We start from the raw sequence: 22,561 nt of genomic DNA, 5'->3' as shown, positions 1-22,561 counted from the left end.
TCTTCTTTTTAAAGATGACTATTATCCCACTTTATTTCCATTTCTATATCCATTCATCTGTGATTAAGTTATTTTCACCTTTGGGCTATTGTGAATAATGCTGCAATGAACATAAGAGTACAGTTATTTCCTTGAGATCTTGTTTACAATTAAATTTGGTGGGTCGTAGTAGTTTTATTTTTAATTTTTTTGAGAAACCTTCATACTGTTTTCTATAGTGACTGTACCATTTTACATTCCCAGCAAAAGTGCCCAAGGATTCCAATTTCTGCATATCTTTCTAATGCCTTTTGTTTTCTGGGGTTTTTATTTGTTTGTTTTTGCTTTCAAAATGACCATCCTAAGAGCTGTGAAGTGATATTTTATTGTGGTTTTGAGTTGCATTTCCCTGATGATTAGAGACATTGAGCATTTTTTCATATACCTGTTATCTATTGGCCATTTTTATGTCTTCTTTAGAGAAAATATCTTTTGTAATTTTTTAATTGGGTTATTTGTTTGTTTTTTTGCTACTGAGTTATAAGAGCTTTTTATACATTTTGTAAATTAATCCATTGTCAGATATATGACTTGAAAATATTTTCTCCTGTTCCATAACTTGCCTTTTCATTCTTTGGTTTGTGTTTGTTTTTTTGCTACTGAGTTATAAGAGCTTTTTATACATTTTGTAAATTAATCCATTGTCAGATATATGATTTGAAAATATTTTCTCCTGTTCCATAACTTGACTTTTCATTCTTTGGTTTGTCTCCATTGTCCGTACAAAAGGTTTTTAGTTTGTGTCATCTCACTTCTTTGTTTTCTTTTTGTTGCCTGTTTTTTTTTTTTTTTTTTTTTTTTTTGGTTTTGGTTTATTTTATTATAAAGAGAAAGCATGAGGGGGTTAGGGGAAGAGGGAGAAGGAGAGAGAGAATCTTAAGCAGACCCCATGCCCAGCATGAAGCCCAACATTTGGTTCCATCTCAGGATTCTGAGGTCATGACCTGAGCTGAAATCAAGAGTCAGGCACTTAATAGACTGAGCCACTCAGGCACTCTTGTTTCCTGTGTTTTTAATGTCATATTCAAGAAATCATTGCCAAGATCCATGTTATGAAACTTTGCCTCTGTTTTCTCCTAGGAGTTTTATAAATTCAAGTCTTACATCTAAGGCTTTAGTCTATTTTGAGTTGATTTTTGGGTATGGACTAAGAAAAGAGATCAGTTCTATTCTTTTACATGTGCATATCTAGTTTTTCCATACCATTTATTAAAAAGACTATTCTTTCCCTGTAGGGTAATTTTGGCACCTTTATCAAAGATCATTTTGTAGTTTATGTGTCCATTTATTTCTGGGGTCTCTATTCAGTTCCATTGGTCTATATGTCTGTCTTTATGCCATTACCATACTGTTTTGATTAATGTAGCTTTTGAAGTCAGGAAGTATATAGACTCCAACTTTGTACTTCCTCCTCAAGATTAATTTGGCTATTTGAGATCTATTGTGGTTCTACATGAATTTTAAGATTATCTTTTTCTGTTTCTGCAAAGAATGCCACTGGGATTTTGATAGATCGTGTTGACTCTGTCAATTACTTTGTGTAGTATGGACAGTTTAATAATATTAAATGTTCCAATTCATGAACATGTGCTGTCTTTCCATTCATTTGTGTCTTCTTAAATTTCTCTCAGCAATATATTGTAGTTTTCAGTGTACAGGACTTTTGCCTCCTTTAGTAAGTTTATTCCCAAGTATTTTATTCTTTTTGATGCTACTTTAAATATGATTATTTTCTTAATTTCTTCTTCAGATTATTAATAACCAGGTATCATTTTTATCTTACTAAAAGAAGATATTCTACAGTTTAATGACTTAAGAAAAGTTCTTCCTTTCAAGAGTTTGATCCATAGTCAACACAGTGAGGATTAGGACCTTTATTTGATATGAAAGCAATGTAGATTGCTTTCATATTTCATATTATTATTGTTAAATTACCTTTAAAATATTTACCATTTAAAACACCATGAAGTCTAAATGGGGTCTGGACCCAATTCCACTGTGGAGGGGGTTTCCCACACCGATAAGCAATTCTTGGGACACCAACAGGGTATCCAAAAACCGAACTCCATTCTGACATTATCTAACTGGAGATAACACCAGATCCCATGTGTTAAGTGTTCAGTCCTACAAAACCTCCATGTCAAATACCAGGTATAAGCTCAGTTGTTACCTCTCCTTCTGACTAACTAGCTACAGATTAGCAGTTCCCACAAACTTTTCCTTAATTCAGATGTTAGTCACAAGTCCAGGTTGTTACTGTACTTCTGAACAACTAACTATAAATCTCCTTAGGTTTGATTAATTTGCTAGAATTTCTTCTCTCTACTGACTTCCCTTGGGTAGATTTTTAAAACATTAAAAAATTTTTTTTTTAAATTTTTTAATTTAATTAATTTAACTCAATTTAATTTATTTCTTTTCAGTGTTCCAGCATTCATTGTTTATACACCATACCCAGTGCTCCATGAAATATGTGCCTTCCTTAATACCCACCACCAGGCTCACCCATCCCTCAATCTTCCTCCCCTCCAAAATCCTCAGTTTATTTCTCAGAGTCCTCAGTCTCTTTCATGGTTTGTCTCCCCCTCCAATTTCCCCCAACTCACTTCTCCTTTCTGTTCCCAATGTCCTCCATGTTATTCCTTATGCTCCACAAGTAAGTGAAACCATATGATAATTGACTCTCTCTGCTTGACTTATTTCACTCAGCATAATCTCTTCCAGTCCCATCCATGTTGATACAAAAGTTGGGTATTCATCCTTTCTGATGGAGGCATAATACTGCATTGTGTAGGCATAGAATTAAAATGAGTACTACCTAAAAATTACATAAAGATGAAGACATACTCAAAAAGTTAGTATTCCTATCTGAAGTTATTTTCCAAGGGACAGAAAAAGAAACCATTTAGATAATTCTATATTGTTACTTTCTTTACAACCTGGCAGCTTGCCTTATTTGTAGGTATTTCTACACAATGACAAATTCTTATGTGATACAAGTGAGAAGAAAATGGGAAAAAAAGGAGAGAAAATTGGAAACAATGAAGTATTCTAGTGTGTTTGTATCCAATTCCATGTAATCTAGACTGTGTTTGTGTAATGTTTCTTAATTGTGTATTTTTGTCCATTGTTATTAGCAAGGAGTCTCACCATTACTCAGGTTGTATGAATTATCACACACGGTCATGGTGGGTTGATCCTTCCTTAGGTTATTTATTATAAGATGGTGTGTTTGCTACACTGAATATTTAAATTGAAAAATTATATTTCTAAAACATGCAAGGCAATTTAACAAAAAATAAGTTTTTAAAAAAATTTTAAAAAATTTACTACCATCTAGATTCCAAGTGTATCTCAAAAAAATCTGTTAGACAAAATTTTTATTGGATGTGAGAGCTGATGTACCTGCCTCTGTAGCTAGGATGTTAAAATTAAAAAAAAAAAAAAAAAAAAAAAAAACTGGAAGTCAGTTTGCCTTGATGGCTTTGAACTCATAAATCTGATAAAAGTCATTTAATAAAGAAGCCCAGTGATAGGGATTAAGGGGGGCACATATTGTATGGAGTACTGGGTGTTATATGCAAATAATGAATCATGGAACACTACATCAAAAACTAATGCTGTACTGTATGGTGACTAACATAACATAATAAAATAAAAAATAACAAAAAGAATGCTTTTTGATAAGGAGCATTTAGCTTGTATGGTTTTATAATTACTGGTGGAAATTAGGAAAAAAGGAAGAGAATGTACTGCTCAGACGTCATTCTAACTCTATGGTCTCCAGCCTTTCCTGGAAGAGATTGCTTATGAAAACTTATATTTGCTGTGGTGAATGTTCTATTATAAAAATTGAACACAAGCCTCAGGCACTCGATTGTTAACTAAACTGAAGAAATACCACTGTGATTCCAACTGTAATCACTGGAATATGAAGCAAAATGAATTGTAGTCAATTCAACATGAGCCATAAGAAAAAGATATTTATGTAGAAAAAGAAGCCTGCTGTGGTTTAGTGTGTGATACAGGCTCTCACATATGGTGGAGGAAGTTATCCTTGGTCCCATCTAAAGAAAATGGAATAAAGTTCTGAAATCTGGGTCTATCACCCAGGTTCCTCTACAACACAAACCAAGTCAGACTCACAAACCAGCTTGCTAGGTAATTTTATGATTAAAAAAAAAAACTGCAAATAATACCTATTACTCCAAAAAAGAAGAGAAGGAGAGGGCTTCTTACCTATTATGCTGATATGCCTGAGAACAAATTTTTGCCTAACAGATCACTTCTACATTTAGCAAATGCATGGCAGTTGGAAAGAAACTTCTTCTATTTACTTGTTATTTTTATGCCACTTTCTTTCTTCACTGAACATACACACACACACACACACACACACACACACACACACACACATAGAGTAGCAATAACTTCTAAGCTTAAAAATATATGTTGGGGGCTCATGTTTGGGTGGATCAGTTGGTTAAGCATCTGCCTTTGGTTCAGGTCATGATCTCAAGGTCCTGAGATAGAACTGTGTTGGGCATCCTGCACAGTGGAGAGTCTGGTTCTCCCTCTCACCCTCCCCCCCTCTTATAAATCCCCCTTTATTAATTATAAAGAATTATAATTAATTCTTTTTAATTATAAAAAGAAATTTAAATTTCTTAAATAAATAAATAAAATCTTTATATGTATATATATATTTATTTATGTATATGTATATTTTGGGGGATAGTAGAGAAAGGGTATATCTAGGGAATCATAAGTATTACTAGTCTAGAAGCTCATGAAACGCTTGACGTTGTTTAGAGGAATTATAAGTAACAGAATTTGCCTGTAGCATGGAAGAGAGCAGGTTGTGAGCAGCAAAGGTCTATATATATTATCAAATCATTTAAAAAGCTGCGGAAGTTTTGAGATTCTCTCTGTGACCCTTTTGTAGTCTGTGGGGTTCACTTGGATTCTTCTTAGAAGTCAGTTGAGATTTAGCAACTTGGCCCAAGTTCATTCCTCTCATGAATGAAACATGAAGTGGTGACAAAAGATAAAAAAGTATTTTCTTACTTAAAAAGTTCTGTGAGTTGGAAAGCTTTTTTCCACCATGTGATTTTTTTTTTTTTCCACCATGTGATTTTTAAAGATCAAATAGGACTACCGTCTTTCTGTTTTGAATGGGGTGCGTGGGTGTATTTGTGTGTGTGTGTGTGTATGTGTGTGTGTGTGTCACAGTGTGCTTTATATAAACTCAAGCTCTTTGCTATCTACTACAAAACCAGTTTCTTACTCTGGTCATCAACATCATGTACTGTGGATTTCCTCCTCACATATTATCCTTCAGGCAAGGCCATTATATTAGTCATCTTGGACTGTCATAATAAAATGCCATATCCTTAGTAATTTAAACAATAGGCATTTATTTTCTCACAGTTCTGGGCACTGGTAGTATGAGATCAGGGTGACCAACATAGTCATTTTGGTAACAGCTCTATTCTTTCTCACTGTGTTCTCACAGCGTAGAGAGAAAGAGAGGAAAAACATCTCTCCATCTCTCTCTCCTTTTTTCAAGGCCACAGTCCTTGGGAATTAGGGCCCCATCCTTATGAAGTCATTTAACCTGAATTACTTCCTAAAGACTCTATATCCAGATACAATTACATTCGGGCCTAGGGCTTCAACATGTGAAATTTAGGGGACTGTGATTCAGTCCACAGCATCACAACCCTGGTCCTCCCAAATGCATGTCCTTATCACATGTGAAATGTATACATTGCATCCTACCATCCTCTAAAGTCTAAGCTCATTCTGGTATCAACTCCAAAGTTCAAAGTCTGAAGTCTCATCCAAGTATCTTAGCCACTCCATGCTCGCTCAGTGGGGTTCTGCTTCTCCTGTCTACCTCTGATTGTGCTCTCTCTCTCTCTCTCCTTCTCTCTGACAAATAAATAAATAAATATTTAAGTATCTTAGCCAGACAGAGATGAGACTTGAGGTGATTCATTCTGAGGAAATATTCCTCTATACTATAAACTTGTGAAACCAGACAAGTTATGTATGTGTGTGTGTGTATGTATACACACACACATATATATTTAGTATAGTTGACATACAATGTTACATTAGTTTTAGGTGTACAATTTAGCAGTTTGACAAGTGTATACATTATGCTATGTTCACCCACAAATAGTGCTACCATCTCTCTCATTACATTGCTATTACAATATCATTGACTGTATTACTTATACTCTGCTTTTTATTCCAATAACTCACTCATTCCATAACTGGAGGCCTGTATCTCTCTGTTCCCTTCATCCATTTTGCCTAAACCCCTGCTCCTCTCCACTATGGCAACAAACAATTTGTTCTCTGTATTTATAGTTCTAATTCTGCTTTTTGTCTACTCACTTTTTTTAGGTTTAATTTATGAGTGGAATCATGTATTTGTCTTTCTCAGTCTGACTTATCACACTCAGCATAAAACCTTGTAGATCCATCCATATTGTCTCAAATGGCACAATCTGATCCTTTTTATGGCTCTGTAATATTCCATCGTGTATATATAGCACATATTTCTTATCCATTTGTCTACCAATGGACACTTAGGTTGCTTCTTTGTCTTGGCTGCAGTAAACATAGGGGTGCATATATCTTTTCAAATTAGTGTTTTTGTTTTCCCAGGGTAAATAGTCAATAGTGGAATTATTGGATCATATGGTATTTCTACTTTTAATACTTAAAAGAGCCTCCATGCTGTTTTCCAGAGTGGCTCTACTAATTTACATACACATCAGCAGTGCACAAGTGGTTTTTTTTTTTTTTTTTTTCCATATCCTGCTGATACTTGTTTCTTATATTCTTGTTTTGGCCATTCTATCAGTCATGGGAAGATATCTCATTGTGGTTTTGCTTTTCATTTATCTGATGATTACTGACATTGAACATCTTTCCATGTGTCTGTTGGCCATATATATGTCTTCTTTGGAAAAATGCTTATTCAAGTTCCCTGTCCATTTTTAAATCAGGTTTTTTGGTTTGTTTGGTTGGTCGGGTTTGTTTGTTTGTTTGTTTTTGGTTTTGGGTTGTATGAGTTCTTGATATATTTTGGATCTTAACCCGTTATTGGCTGTATCATTTGCAAATATCTTCTCTCATTCAATAGGTTGTCTTTTGTTTTATTGATGGGTTTCCTTTGCTGTGCAAAAACTTTTTATTTTGGTATAGCCCCAATAGTTTATTTTTACTTCTGTTTCCCTTTCCATAGGAGATATATGTAGATGAATGTTTCTATGGCTGATATTGAGAAATTACTGCCTGAGTTCTCTTCTATGACTTCAGGTCTCACTTTTAGGTCTTTCATCCATTTTGAGTTTATTTTTGTGTATGGTTTTAGGAAATAGTCCGGATTTACTCTTTGACATGCAGCTGTTTAGCTCCATTATATCTTTTTTTTTTAATTGAAGTATAATGAACATACAATGTTATATTAGTTTCCAGTGTACAATAGAATGATTCAACAATTCTATACCTTATTCAGTACTCTCTGTGATAAGTATACTTTTTCCATTTTATTTCCTTTCAATATTCCAGCATTGTTTGTGCACCATACCCAATGCTCCATGAAATATATGCCCTCCATAATACCCACCACCAGGTCACCCAACTCCCACTCCCCGCCCCTCCAAAACCCTCAGTTTGTTCTAAGAGTCCACAGTCTCACATGGTTTGTCTTCCCCTCCAATCTTAAGACTTGAGAATAATCCCCTTTGAAGGTCTGCCTCCAGGCCCACTGGGATGGCAGCATCACTCTCCTGGCTCTGCAGGTTGGCCTTGCCACTGAAGCTATTTGCAAGGGCCCCTGCCTCTGTGCCCTTGAGAGGCCCCGCCCCTTTAGTTGTCTACAAAGTTAGCCCCACTGCTTCAGGACAGGGTCATCTTGGCTTTCTGGAAACCTGAGATGGGGCCCCAATCTTTACAACTTAAGAGGGGGAAAAAACTTTGCTCCCTGAATCTGTAGTGGGAGTGTCAACCTCTGAATTGCCTTTGGAATCATTTTTCACTTTCCTTGAAGAACAGCATATACTTCAAACAACAAAAATTTGATTTTTCACAGTTCTGGAGTCTGGAAGCCTGAGAGCCGGGAACTAGTGTGGTTAAGATCTGGTAAGAACCCTTTTTCTGGCTTGCATATAGCCTCCTTCTCTGTACGTCATCATATAGAAAAGATCTCTTTCTCTCCCTCTACTTATAAGGACATATAGAGTTGCACTGTTATGATCTTATTTAACCTTAATTACCTCCTAAAGGCCCTATTTCCAGGTATAATCACATTAGGAGTGAGTTCTTAAACACAGGAATTTCAGCAGGACACAGTTCAGCTCATAGCAGCCCTCTTTAAGTTCCTCACTTTGGAATTTCAGCATCTACTCTTTTTTTTTTTTTTTCTCCTTAGAACACTAGTTTTCCTATGCTTTGTACAGCCAACTCCCCATTGTTCAGAGTTTATGTGTCTTTTTCCTCTTCTGACAATTTATTCTGGGCCCCTTCAGTCTAAGGAACATTACCTGCTACCCATTAGTCAATCTCTATGAATTCACTGTGTGTTTTCTTCAGAGCACTCATTATAAGAAGATTGTTTTCCTGCTTGTTTCAGTTTTAGTTTTCTCTTCGCTGTGTTATGAGGGATAAAACTTCACTGACCATTATTATGTTTGGCATCATGCTTGGTACATAATTGACTTCAATAAATTTTTATTAAAATTATTAATTAATGATTTTAAAAACTTGAGTACATATTTCACCTTGCAATCATGTTAGAGTAATCTTTTAATAAACCTGTTGGATACCACATTCCTAGGTGCTAATGGTCTTTCTGTTATGATAAGTCACCTTCAGAAGTAAGTGAAAACATGGTAGGTGCCAGAGCATGTTGAGTGCCTAGATTCCTTCACAACTAGATTAATCTCATCACTGTGGAGAACACCTATGTAAACTTAGGCTTTTCTTTTTTTTTTTTTTTTCTTCTTCTTGATTTCTTAGTGAAGGGTTTACCTTATTATTTTTTTTTTAAAATTCAAATGATTTTTAAGATTTGAATGTGATTGGCACACAAAGTTATGTTAATTTCAGGTGTACAACATAGGGATTGAACTTCTCTATCCATTATGCTATGTGCACTACAAGTATGCTACCATCTATCACCATACAATGCTATCACAGTATCAGTGCTTATATTCACTATGCTGTGCCCTTTATTTCTATGACTTATTCATTTAGTGACTGGAGGCCTATATCTCCCCTGCACCCATGTTGTCCATCCCCCATCCCTCCATTCTGATAATGATTAGTTTGTTCTCTATAGTTATAGTTCTGATTCTGCTCTTTGATGGTTTATTCATTTGTTCTTTTAGATTCCATGTATGGAATATATACCATATTCCATATGGTACTTATCCTTCTCAGTCTGACTCATCTTAGTATAATGCCCTCTTGGTCCAGCCATATTGTCATAAAAGGCAAGACCATCCTTTTAAATGACTGTATAGTATTCTATCATGTGTGTATGTGTGCACATACATGCATGTATACATTCATACATGCACACGTACACCCCCACATTATCTTTATCCATTTACCTATAGTTTAGCCTTATCTTTTAAGTATAGGAATGCATTGGTAGAATTTAGTTTGCAGCTGAAGAGAAGATACCCATTTAAGTTACCTAACTTTTTTTTTTTTAATTTTATTTATTCATCAGAGAGAGAGACAGGGAGAGAGAGCGAGCACAGGCAGACAGAGTGGCAGGCAGAGGCAGAGGGAGAAGCAGGTTCCCTGCGGAGCAAGGAGCCCGATGCGGGACTCGATCCCAGGACGCTGGGATCATGACCTGAGCCGAAGGCAGCTGCTTAACCAACTGAGCTACCCAGACGTCCCAAGTTACCTAACTTTGTAATAGGAGATGGTTTATAGGAAATTTGATAGTGGAATGATAGTTGTCCATCTTGATTCTTGATTTGATATTTCAAAATTGCTAACTAAAGAGTCTTTACCCATCAAGATGTTCAGTTTTAAGTAACAGAAAATAAATAATGAAGAAATAGGGCCTTAAATCATATACTGTTAGATTGTTTACATAATAACAGAAGCATGAGGTCTTACGTTTTTGGCCTCATTGTGTAATAGCATAATCATAAACAGCTCTTTCTGTCTTTCTGTGTCACTTATTTTAATATGTTGGCTTTTTACTTCTGTGTTTGTCACTGTTTGGTTACAAGATGGCTGTCATAGCTTCTGGGATCAAATCTATGTTTAAGGAAAGAAGAAAGAGATGACACCAACAGTTTTCTTCCTACATGTGTTTTCAGATAAAGTGAGGATAAAAAGGCGTTCAACAAAACTTTACAGATTTTCCACGTATGCCTTTTTCAAAAGTTCTAACTGTCAACCAATCAGTTGCGCCCCACCCAAAACTTGTTTGTACCTGTCTATAAAAACCCAGCACCACCCCAGCCGGGTGTGCTCAGCTAGCAGGAGCTGCTGACCACCCGCAGGCGCGCGCTGACCACCCGCAGACGCTTGCGTAACAATAAAGAACCTCTTGCTGATTGCAAAAAAAAACCAAAAAAAACAAAACAAAACAAAAAAAACTTTACAGATTTTCACTTAAGTTTCATTGACTGTGCTGGGTCACATCACCACATTAGCTACAAAGCTTGAAAAAGAAAGGAAGATATGAACAAAATATAATTTATCTGGACAGTCTAAAACAAATAAGGATTCAGCTCCTGGGGAGGACTACCTCTCCTGGAAGATAGTCTTTCTTCCCCTATTATCACAAAATTGGGGTTCTGATGAGGAGGAAGCAGGGAAGAAATAATGAAGATTTCTTTCCCAGCTAAGAACCCTATCATTTCATAGATTAAGAAAAAATTGTAGCAAATATTCAAGACTAACAGAAAATAATCATGTTTTTGGTAAAAAATTTAAAGAACAAATGGTTCACAGTGAACATATAGATGGACATTTTGGGGGAGTGAACATTTGAGTGGAAAACTTTAGCAGGACTGAACAGCCAAATAATTTAAAGAAATTTGTATTATTTTAATTTATTTCTAATATTAAATACATTTAGCATTCATTTTATTCCACATGTAGTCACTGTTTATATTTGAACTGAGATCTTAGTATTCTATTTTGCATATATACCACAATTTGTTTTCCATTAATCTGTGTTGGACCATTGGTTTGATTCCACCTATTGGCTGTTGTGAGTACTGCTAATGAATGTGGATATACAAATTTACCTTTGAATCTCTGATTTCTTTTTTTTTTTTTTAATTTTTTATTTTTTATAAACATATATTTTTATCCCCAGGGGTACAGGTCTGTGAATCACCAGGTTTACACACTTCACAGCACTCAGCAAAGCACATACCCTCCCCAATGTCCATAATCCCATCCCCTTCTCCCAAACCCCCTCCCCCCAGCAGCCCTCAGTTTGTTTCGTGAGATTAAGAGTCACTTATGGATTGTCTCCCTCCCAATCCCATCTTGTTTCATTGATTCTTCTCCTACCCACTTAAGCCCCCATGTTGCATCACCACTTCCTCATATCAGGGAGATCATATGATAGTTGTCTTTCTCTGCTTGACTTATTTCGCTAAGCATGATACGCTCTAGTTCCATCCATGTTGTCGCAAATGGCAAGATTTCATTTCTTTTGATGGCTGCATAGTATTCCATTGTGTATATATACCACATCTTCATGATCCATTCATCTGTTGATGGACATCTAGGTTCTTTCCATAGTTTGGCTATTGAATCTCTGATTTCAATTCTTTTGACTATATACCCATAAATAAAATTGCTGCATTATATGGTAATTCTGTCTTCAATTTTTTTTCCAGTAAGGATTCACTAGGGAAACTAATATTTAATAACTTATTATTTTTTTAAAGATTTTATTTATTTATTTGAGAGAGAGAAAGAGAAAATGAGTAGGGGTAAGGGGAGAGGGAGAGGGAGAAGCAGGCTCCCACTGAGTAGGGAACCCTATGTGGGACTCAATCCCAGGAGCCTGGAATCATGACCCAAGCTGATGCTTAACCAGCTGAGCCACCCAGGTGCCCTGAATAACTTGTTATTTAAAATGGTTTTAATAAGTTTAGGGTAAATATTCTATCTTTAGTTTTTTGAGGACTTGCTATACTGTTTTCCATAGTGGCTGTACCAATATACATTACCACTAAGAATGCACAAGGGTTCCATTTCTCTATATTGTCAACAACATGCTAATCTCTGCTTTTTCTAAAAATTAGTTTTATTTTACTTTTTTTTGGTCACCTTCCTAGTGGGTATGAGGTGGTATCTTATTGTGATCATGATTAACATGTTTCTGATGTTTAGCAATGTTAAGCATCTTTTCATGTGTTTATTAGATATGTATATATTTTCTTTATAGATATTTTTAATGTATAACTTCAAGTCTCTTGCCCATTTTTAAATTGGATTGTTTGCTTTTTTTGTAGTTGAGTTATAAGAATTCTTGATATAGTCTACTATAAACCAATTATCAGATACATGATTAGCAAATATTTTCTCTTATTCTGTGGGTTGTCTTTTGGCTCTATTGTTTGTGTCCTTTGATGCACAGAAATATTCAATTTTGATAGTCCAATTTTTTTTCTTTTGTTATCTGTGCTTTTGATGTCATATCTGAGAAATCTAATATCATAAAATGTCCCCCTATGTTTTCTTCTGAGAGTTTCACAGTTTTAGCTCCTAGATTTAGACCTCTGATGCATTTTGACCTACTTTTTTTATATGATACAAGGTAAAGGTCCAGCTTCATTCTTTTTCATGTGAACTTGAGTGTACATCTTTTTAATACCTGGTAAACAAATAGAAAACATATAGAAAACATTTTTTTCAAAGATTTATTTATTTAGAGAGTGTGTGCATACAGTGGTGGTGGGACGGGGCTGAGTGAGAGAATCTTCAAGCAGATTCCGTGCTAAGCACAGATCCAAATGCAGAGCTTGATCCCATGACCCATGAAAGCATGACCTGAACCTAAATCAAGAGCCAGATGCTCAACTGACTGAGGTACCTATAGAAAGACTTTTGACTGTAGTTTGAAATATGGTGGTTGTCTTCACACTTGTCTGATTGTCTGAGTTGCAAGTTGAACTAACAACTTCTTTGTAGAATATGATGTTTATTTAAAAAAATGATTGACAGGAAGATTTTCATTATTCAGACTAAGGTATTGGCAGAAATTTTTTTGAAAACATATGAAGGGATCTTGTCAGTTGAATGTAGAAAATTGTAGCAACAATGTTTTGTCAATGATAAAATTAAAAGTTTGATGTGAAAATAAGAACTTTGGGGAAATTTAAATATCTGTCATCTGTGAATGTGACAGCTTCCCAGTTTAACTTCTCTGCTGAGGTTAATAGTGATATTAACAAATGTGGTTTTATGATCTTGTACTATGAAATATGTTAACACTTGGAAGATCTCTGTAACTCAATAAAGCAGTATTTTCTAAATGACCAACATTTATATAGTGCTACAAAATAATACCTGAATAAAAGACCCATTTAAAGAGCATATTAGACCAATAGATTTTAAGTAGCAAAATACAAAAACTTAGCAATAGAGGTTCAGATTCCACATTGCAATTAATCTTTAAGAACTATCATTTGTTGAGTTTTGGTTTACTATCAAAGAAGAGCTATAATTATCTTTAAAGACCAACAAAATGCTTCTCCCACTTATAACTACATTATTTATGTGAAGCTGGAGTTTCATCACACGCTTAAATAACATATTACAGGAGTTTGAGAACAAAAGCGGGTATGAGAGTCTAGCCATATTGCATTAAGCACATTAAAGAGATCTGAGAAAATAAAAACAATGACAGTGAGGTATCAATGCTTCTGTGCATTCTAGTGGACAGAGACAGGAAATATGTATATGTGTATAATACTCTTACATGGATATATCTGACCAGTATGCATCTATAATATTTCTATTTGTGTCAGTGCTATTGTCTGAATGTCTGTGTCCCTCAAAATTCACATGTTGGAATCCTAGCAGCCAAAGTAGTGGTGTTAATTAGAAGATAGAGCCTTTGGAAGTGATTAGATCATGAAAATGGAGCCCTTGTGAATGTAATTATGGCTCTCACAAAGAGAGCCCACAGAGTCCATAGCCCTTCTGTTTTGTGAATATGTAAGAAGTCTATGGCCTAGAAGAGGCCTTCACCAAACCATGCTGGCACCCTGATCTTGACTTCCAGACCCTGGAACTATGAGAAACAAATTTCTGTTATTTATAAGATTCCTAGTCTTGATTTTTTTTTTTGTTATAGTAGCCAGAATGGACTAAGACAGTCCATAGTATGTGTGCATTATAAAATTATGAGTTATAGTAATATTTACCATTCTACCCCAGTACCTCAGAGCTTTTTCCAGCTTTCACTCTTTCCAGGTTTATAAATATCTTGTCTGCTAAGGAGAACCTTGACTCCCTTCATCCTCAATACTTTTATTTATTTGCTGAATGTAAGCTATCTCTTAACCACACTAGCTATGTTCTTTCTATAACCTTGTCTGCCATGCAAGTTCAATGAACCTCTCTCAAAGAGTTTTCCCTCTGGTGAGAGAAATAGGCAATAAACAAGCAAAGAAAATAAAGTTTCTGATAGTTACAAGTATGGTGAAAATAAAAGACTGTAATAAAAAGTAGAAATGTCTTATAGGTGATTAGGGAAATCTTCTCTGGGGATGATTTTGGCCTTGAGTTTTGAGAAGGAGCCAACTTTATGAATATTAGGGGTCCTATCATTGGGCAGGTGTTCTTGGTGAAGGGATGAAATTAACAGACAAGAGTGAGGCAGGAAGTTTGGTGGTTACATCAGTGAGGAAGAAAACTTGACTAAATAGCTTAATAAAACCTAAGTTTAGTTTTTGACATGACAAGAAGATTGGTGTAGACAGATTTTGGTTTACATAGTTTGGTGGCCTTATATTAATCTCTGGGATTCTCTTGAGTAGTAGTATTTTGGACTGGCCTGGAAGATGTTAAATTTTCAGAAATTTGTGAACTGGTTGTGAAACAGGAATTATTGTATTGTAATTTTTGAAGATTTTATTGATTTATTTGAGAGAGAAAGATAGTGAGAGAGAGCATAGGTGAAGAGGAGAGGGAGAAGTAGGTTCCCTGCTGAGCAGGGAGCCTGACATGGAGCTTGATCCCAGGACTCCAGGATCATGACCTGAGCCATAGGCAGACGCTTAAAGAACTGAGCCACCCAGGCACCCTGAAACAAGAATTATTAAAAATTAAATTTTACGAACAATGAAATTATTTTTAGTAGGTAGCAAATACTCAAAACTCATTCCACTCTAATTATTTTACTGTATTTCACTATTATCAATGCACTTAAAGTTATTTATAACCTTTGTGTGTGGTGGAAATGGTGTGCTTGGTGCACATATTTTCTTAATTTGATGTTAAATGATGTTACATTGTTGGCTTTAATTAGAATAGGGTGGTGGTACACCAAGGAAATTAGCAAATGCTGCATGTAAGGCTCCCTCCACCCCATCCTCCTGATGCCACAGAGAAACAACTTGTTAAGAATTTCATAGCATGGGTGCCTGGGTGGCTCAGTGTGTTGAGCTGCTGCCTTCGGCTCAGGTCATGATCTCAGTGTCCTGGGATTGAGTCCCACATCGGGCTTTCTGCTCAGCAGGAAGCCTGCTTCCTCCTCTCTCTCTGCCTACTTGTGATCTCTCTCTGTCAAATAAATAAATAAAATCTTAAAAAAAAAAAAAAAAGAATTTCATAGCACATGATTGTTCTTGAGGCTTTTTTATGGTGGCAAAATGTCTGCTGCCACTCCAGTTCTGATTTCCAAAGACCAAAGAAAAAGTGAAGGGTTGAAGCAGGAGTGGGCTGAGAAAGAAATGGGGGATGGTGGTGGGGAGATAAGGGAAAGGTGGTTCATGAATTAGAAAAGCTAAAAGTGAAAGTGTAAGGGGCTACTTCCAGCTGGATGGTGTTAGGGATAAGGGGCTGTAAATTGTGGGTTGGTCAGGTCACTCAGGAGCCCCAGTGTTTGAGGAATGCTGAGGACTTTTTGACTAAACATAGGAATTAAGGTAAAATAATGCAGATGGAGAGGTAAGACACATGTGATTAAAAATTAGATGATTTTTTTATAACCTGTCCTCCCACTTAATGTGTGATGGATCTTTTCATTTGTTAATTATTCTTCTACAACACAATTTCTAAGACTTCAGAGTATTCCATTATTGAATTCTTTCCCTAAAGGAAATTCAATTAATGGCTTTGAATATCTTAATATTATTTAGTTTTCATTGTTTGCCACTAATGGTCAACAACCCAGGCTATGTTTACTTGTATTTCATGAGAAAAGGAAAGGTACAGGAGATAATCTGGTTAAATGTAGAAATTGAAAGTATTGTCAGGGGAAAACTTACATTTTCATGTTTTGATTATTCTATTCACTTGGTGAAGTATAAGGAAAAAATTAAGAAATAAAAAACTATTTTGACACCTTAGCCTTAAGCTTCTACACTAAAATAAAAGGAAAATAATGCTCATATATCAAGGGAAATAGGTTACAAGCTGAAGCATGCAAACCTCTTCACACAATCAAATGTACTGCCAAAAAGGAATTAATGGTATTCTACTTATTTTCATTGAAATAACATTAGAAACTCCAGCTCTGGTAAAAATTTAGCAAACTGAATGTCCAATTGAATTAATTGAACTTCTCTGGGAAGAAGAATTCTAGTTATTGCTTTTCTATTTTTCCAAACTTGTTGCTATTAAATTACAATAGGCACTATAGCCTGTGAAAGCATTGGCTATGGCACTAGAGTTCCCTAGGCTGTGTCATTCCCAGATGAACTTCCTGTGAGACAAAGTCTCTGATGTAGCTACATTTCGAGTTGGAGACTCCATCAATTTTAGAGCTTTTACTTTACAAAGGAGAATAAAAATAAAGAAAGGTTTTAATGTGGAAAATATGAAACCTTTTTTGTTTCAGAGTATATTTTCCCCTTTCCCTGTAAGATTCATATAAGAATTGAGTGCTGTCAAACCTGTCAGGGGAGCAAAGATGATTTGTAGCCTTAAAGAAGACTGAACTCAGAAATCAAAATGAAAGGGAATGTGCTAATATCTTTCCATTGAGGAAGAGTGCAATTTAAATTAAGGAAACAGCACCCCCACCCCACATACACATCCCGACTGTTCAATGAGATATCAAAATAGGGCAGATTCTTTGTATCAGACAGAAAATGTGCTGGAGTCAAGATTTTCTTCCCTGTTGTCACCAACAAGTAGCCTGAAATAAATATTCTATTTTAAAAAGAAATTTGACTGATAGCTCCTGTTTGCCTTTCAAATTATCATTTCATTTTTATTTCCTATAGTTCAGCATTTTCATTCAGAACAGCTATATTTCTGGTCAGAAAGGGAAACCGAAAGTGGAATCATATAGTAAAAGAATGATAGAGAAAGTTCTTCGGTATGTATCATTCCAAGTGCCGGAATTACAGATGATGTGTTAACCTGTGACATGCTATTCTGTTCTTACATTTTTTGATAAGTCAGGAATTCGAAGAATAATAAAAGTGTAAAAAGCATAGATATTGTTTCCTGAGAGAGCTTTTTTCCATCTAACATTGCACTCCAAAGAACATGAGGAACTCCAGAAGCTGCTCCGTTTTTGAAAAGCATCTTGACATTACTCTTAAAAGAAGATTGGCTACATTTTGAATTCCTTAGATGACTTCTCCAAATAATTTATTGAATGTTTATAATATGTCAGCTATTCCTCCAAGCTCTTTATTTGCATTGTCTCGTTTAATCTTCACAATAACCTTATGAGATAGTAATATTAACTCCTTTTTATAGATGACAAAATTGGGACTTGGAGAGATTTAGTAATGCTACACAGCCAAAAAGCAGTGTAATTACAGGAGAGCCCAATCTTTGAATTATTACCTTTGTTTCCTAACACAAAACTTATAGGCGAAATATAAGGCAAAAACAAAACACCTGTACCTCAATAAACAGAACATTTCTTTTTACCTCCTGCCTTCTGAGCCCTTTGTTCATAACTTGGTATGGAGAGGCAGAGGTGGGGATGGGTGGAACCAGGTATCCATGCTACGGATGTATGTGTTCCAGAGGCAAACTAGAGAGGATGTAAAGCTGATGTAGGAAGGAAAATGAGGAGGAAGAAAAACTCAGAAAAATAATAAACTGCATGAATTTTGATGGCCATAGTATTTAAAAAGTCCCTACAGACAATTTTCAAAATGCTTGTATCCTGGAGGTATTTTCTGTGGATGCTGGTAGCTAAATATTTCAAAACCACTCATCATTCATTTCTACATTCCCAAAACCCTACCCTAGAAATGCTCCTGTTAAGAAATGAGATGACTCCAGCTAGTTTTGACTTCCTATAACCTTAGAAGTTATGTATTTTGAACTTCTTTTTTCTTTTTAAGATTTTATTTTCTTGAGAGAGAGAGTGAGAGCGAGTACACATGAGTAGGGGCTAGGGGCAGAGGGAGCAGGAGAAACAGACGCCCCAACTGAGCAGGGAGCTCAATGTGGGGCTTGACCTCAGTAGAGTGGGATCAGGACCTGAGCTGAAGGCAGTTGCTTAACTGACTAAGCCACCCAGGCACCCATATTTTGAACTGGTTTAATGAAAGACAAACATAATCCATATTTTTAAGGATGTTTTGTGTGCCAGAGTATATTCATAGAAATAAATCTTTAAATTCTAAGACAGACTAGATATCTACCACTTTTCCGATGAGGAAGAATGGGCCATAGAAGCAAAGCAGTGTAAGATGACCTGAGAATATGGATATAGAATGTAGCAGATGAACCAAAAGTTCTGAACTGGCTGGAGATTGTTGTTGTAAAAGTATACATGGTAATTTTTTGGGAAACATCCTCCAGCAGTATATTAATCAGGTGTTTGGTAGCATCTTGCGCTCCAAAATACTGCCATGTTGTTTTATTTTTCTGTTGAATTGTCTAAGTTTTTAAATATTTAGTCTATTCTATTTCTTACATTTACATATGAATTTCCTCACAGGAACTAAAGGTTTATTTACCAATGTAAGCAGTAAAATGATAGATTACTCATATTTACTGTGGGAACTATGTTAGAAGTGGAATTATATATCCATATAAATTAGCTTACAGAAGCCCGAAAAGTAAAATTCACAGTAGGAAAACTCAGTATTTTTATTTCTTAATTAAATGGTTCATAACAGATATCAGGCTACTAAAGGAATAATGGACTTCTCCAAGGAAAAGACTGATGAAGAAATAAGAGAGAAGTTTACCAGAAGGAAAGGGGGCTATTGGTTCTCTTAGCCTATGTAGTGATTTTTCATTGCTTAGGTAGATGCAGTTAGTAGGAGAGAATTTCAGTGATGTAGACTCCCTGTTGGATATGTTCTGGGGTCTTGTGTCCCATGAAGCCAGGAAGTGGATAAGTAATTATTTTATGAAATTAGTAATGAAATAGTTATGAACATTCAGGAAAAAAAAATTGACTCAAATTTCCAAAATATTAAAAAGCAGTATTTTTTTAAATTTATTTTTTATTTTCAGCATAACAGTATTCATTATTTTTGCACCACACCCAGTGCTCCATGCAATCCGTGCCCTCTATAATACCCACCACCTGGTACCCCGACCTCCCACCCCCTGCCCCTTCAAAACCCTCAGATTGTTTTTCAGAGTTGATAGTCTCTCAATTCCCCCAATTTCCCCCAACTCCCTTCTCCTCTCTAACTCCCCATGTCCTCCATGCTATTTGTTATGCTCCACAAATAAGTGAAACCATATGATAATTGACTCTCTCTGCTTGACTTATTTCACTCAGCATAATCTCTTCTAGTCCCGTCCATATTGCTACAAAAGTTGGGTATTCATCTTTTCTGATGGATGCATAATATTCCATAGTGTATATGGACCTCATCTTCCTTATCCATTCGTCCATTGAAGGGCATCTTGGTTCTTTCCACAGTTTGGCAACCGTGGCCATTGCTGCTATAAACATTGGGGTACAGATGGCCCTTCTTTTCACTACATCTGTATCTTTGGGGTAAATACCCAGTAGTGCAATGGCAGGGTCATAGGGAAGTTCTATTTTTAATTTCTGTTCTCCAAAGATGCTGCACCAACTTGCATTCCCACCAACAGTGTAAGAGGGTTCCCCTTTCTCCACATCCCCTCCAACACATGTTGTTTCCTGTCTTGCTAATTTTGGCCATTCTAACTGGTGTAAGGTGATATCTCAATGTAGTTTTAATTTGAATCTCCCTGAAGGCTAGTGATGATGAACATTTTTTCATGTGTCTGATAGCCATTTGTATGTCTTTATTGGAGAAATGTCTGTCCATATCTTCTGCCCATTTTTTGATATGATTGTCTGTTTTGTGTGTGTTGAGTTTGAGGAGTTCATTATAGATCCTGGATGTAGTATATTTTTTACTGTTAATCTTCGTGAAAAGTTTTTTTCAACCCAATGCTATACTTCCACATATACTTCTGCTATAATTCTACAACATCATAATTTTCTACTTTATGCAGTCTCCAGAAAAATTATTTTTTAAGATTTTATTTACTTATTTGACACACGCAGAAACAGAGAGAGGATACAAGCGGGGGAAGCAGCAGAGGGAGAGGAAGAAGCAGGCTCTCCACTGAGCAGGGAGCCCAAAAGGTGGCTTGATCCCAGGACTCTGGGATCATGACCCAAGTTGAAGACTGAGGCTTAACTGAATGAGCCACCCAGGTGCCCCTCCAGGAAAATTCTTTAATTGTTGAATCCATTTATTGACTTTCATGTAGCCACAGATTATAAAAATTTAATAGAGACAGATGAAATATGAAATTTGAAAAAAGTTTGTATAAGCAAAAAACTGAAATTTGCAAATTCCTGAATTTAAAAAATTTAAAAATCCATATTTTTAAAGTGGGGGTTTTGAGTAAGTTGTAAACTGTGTTTATGCTTTTGCCACATGGTAGAAATATTTTCAAACTGTTTATGCATATCAAGATGTTTGTGAGAGTCTTTGCTAACTATTTGCAGTTTTTAAAGCAAAACTATTATAATTTTAGAGTATTTTGAAAATATGCTATATAGCTAAGTCTTAAAAGACCTTATTTAATGATGGTATGGGCCTAAGTGCTGACATTTTTTTTTCTGAAAAATAAGCAACTTTAGAATAAAAAAAGACATGATGAAGTACTATTATTATGGATGTATTATTTGTTCATATGTTGTATTTTCATAATATAGTTGAAAGTAAAAATATCTATAATGGTTGCAGATATGTCATCCTTTAAACAATGTCCCTGCTTTATGTTTATTCTATTGAGAATTTGTTTAGGGGTTAGTTAATGAATATAAATGATCAGTCAGATATAATACAGCTGATGTCAATTTATTTAAATCAGTGACTGATACTATAATGTATAGAACCCTGGGCATTCATGTTAGAATAAAGGTAGCTGTACTCTAAGTTAAATTCCTGAAGTTTCGTTAAAACTACATTTAAAATGATCCAAAACCCTTGCTTCATTGTGATAAGATTAAAGGCATACTCATTCCCTGGAGGGTAAATGGAATAACCATCATTGAATTACATCACCTGTAACTCATTCCAGGCTTAAGCTGGCTGGCACCTTTCTCTCCTGAAACACATGGTCAAGTGCAAAAGAATGGATTTCTGCTAGGAAGGGGAAATAGGACATGGATGAACAATAAACTATGCCTGTTGGAAAGAGCATGAGAAAGAGATGAAAAGTATATGTGCTATTGAGGTTGTCAAGAAATTGCCTCAACACCTCTAAAGCTTTTTTCTCTTTCACACACACACACACACACACACACACACACACCCCTGCACAATCTTATGCATGTTGTCTATATTCACAAAAGGTAATTTTTTCATATTCCTTAAGTAGGTGTATATATCCATTGCTCTTTGCAAGCACATTAAGGTGACCAAGTTTGGGATTTATTCAACAGCGGACTAGCTCTGCTTTCCCAGCCTAAAGGAGCTCTTGTCCTTTAATGGTGCTATGACTTTTTTTTTTAATTTTTTTTAATGAAAATATTTTTTTTCTGTTTATTTTTATTCTTATATATTTTTTTTAATTTTTTATTTTTTATAAACATATATTTTTATACCCAGGGGTACAGGTCTGTGAATCACCAGGTTTACACACTTCACAGCACTCACCAAAGCACACACCCTCCCCAATGTCCATAATCCCACCCCCTTCTCCCAAACCCCCTCCCCCCAGCAACCCTTTTGCAACTCTAAGGTGCCACATAAAGATCTCATTTTATACTCCAGTGTTAGAATTGCTATGGTCTGGACACCAAAATATTAACTATTTGGGATTTTTTCCAACTTTATCCCTAGTTTTCCTCAGACTGAAG

The sequence above is a fragment of the Mustela lutreola genome, chromosome 1 (genome assembly GCF_030435805.1).
Source record: "Mustela lutreola isolate mMusLut2 chromosome 1, mMusLut2.pri, whole genome shotgun sequence".
In the NCBI taxonomy this organism is placed as follows: domain Eukaryota; kingdom Metazoa; phylum Chordata; class Mammalia; order Carnivora; family Mustelidae; genus Mustela; species Mustela lutreola.
The sequence above is the reverse complement of the archived record's forward strand: the minus strand, read 5'-3'. Positions refer to the sequence as shown.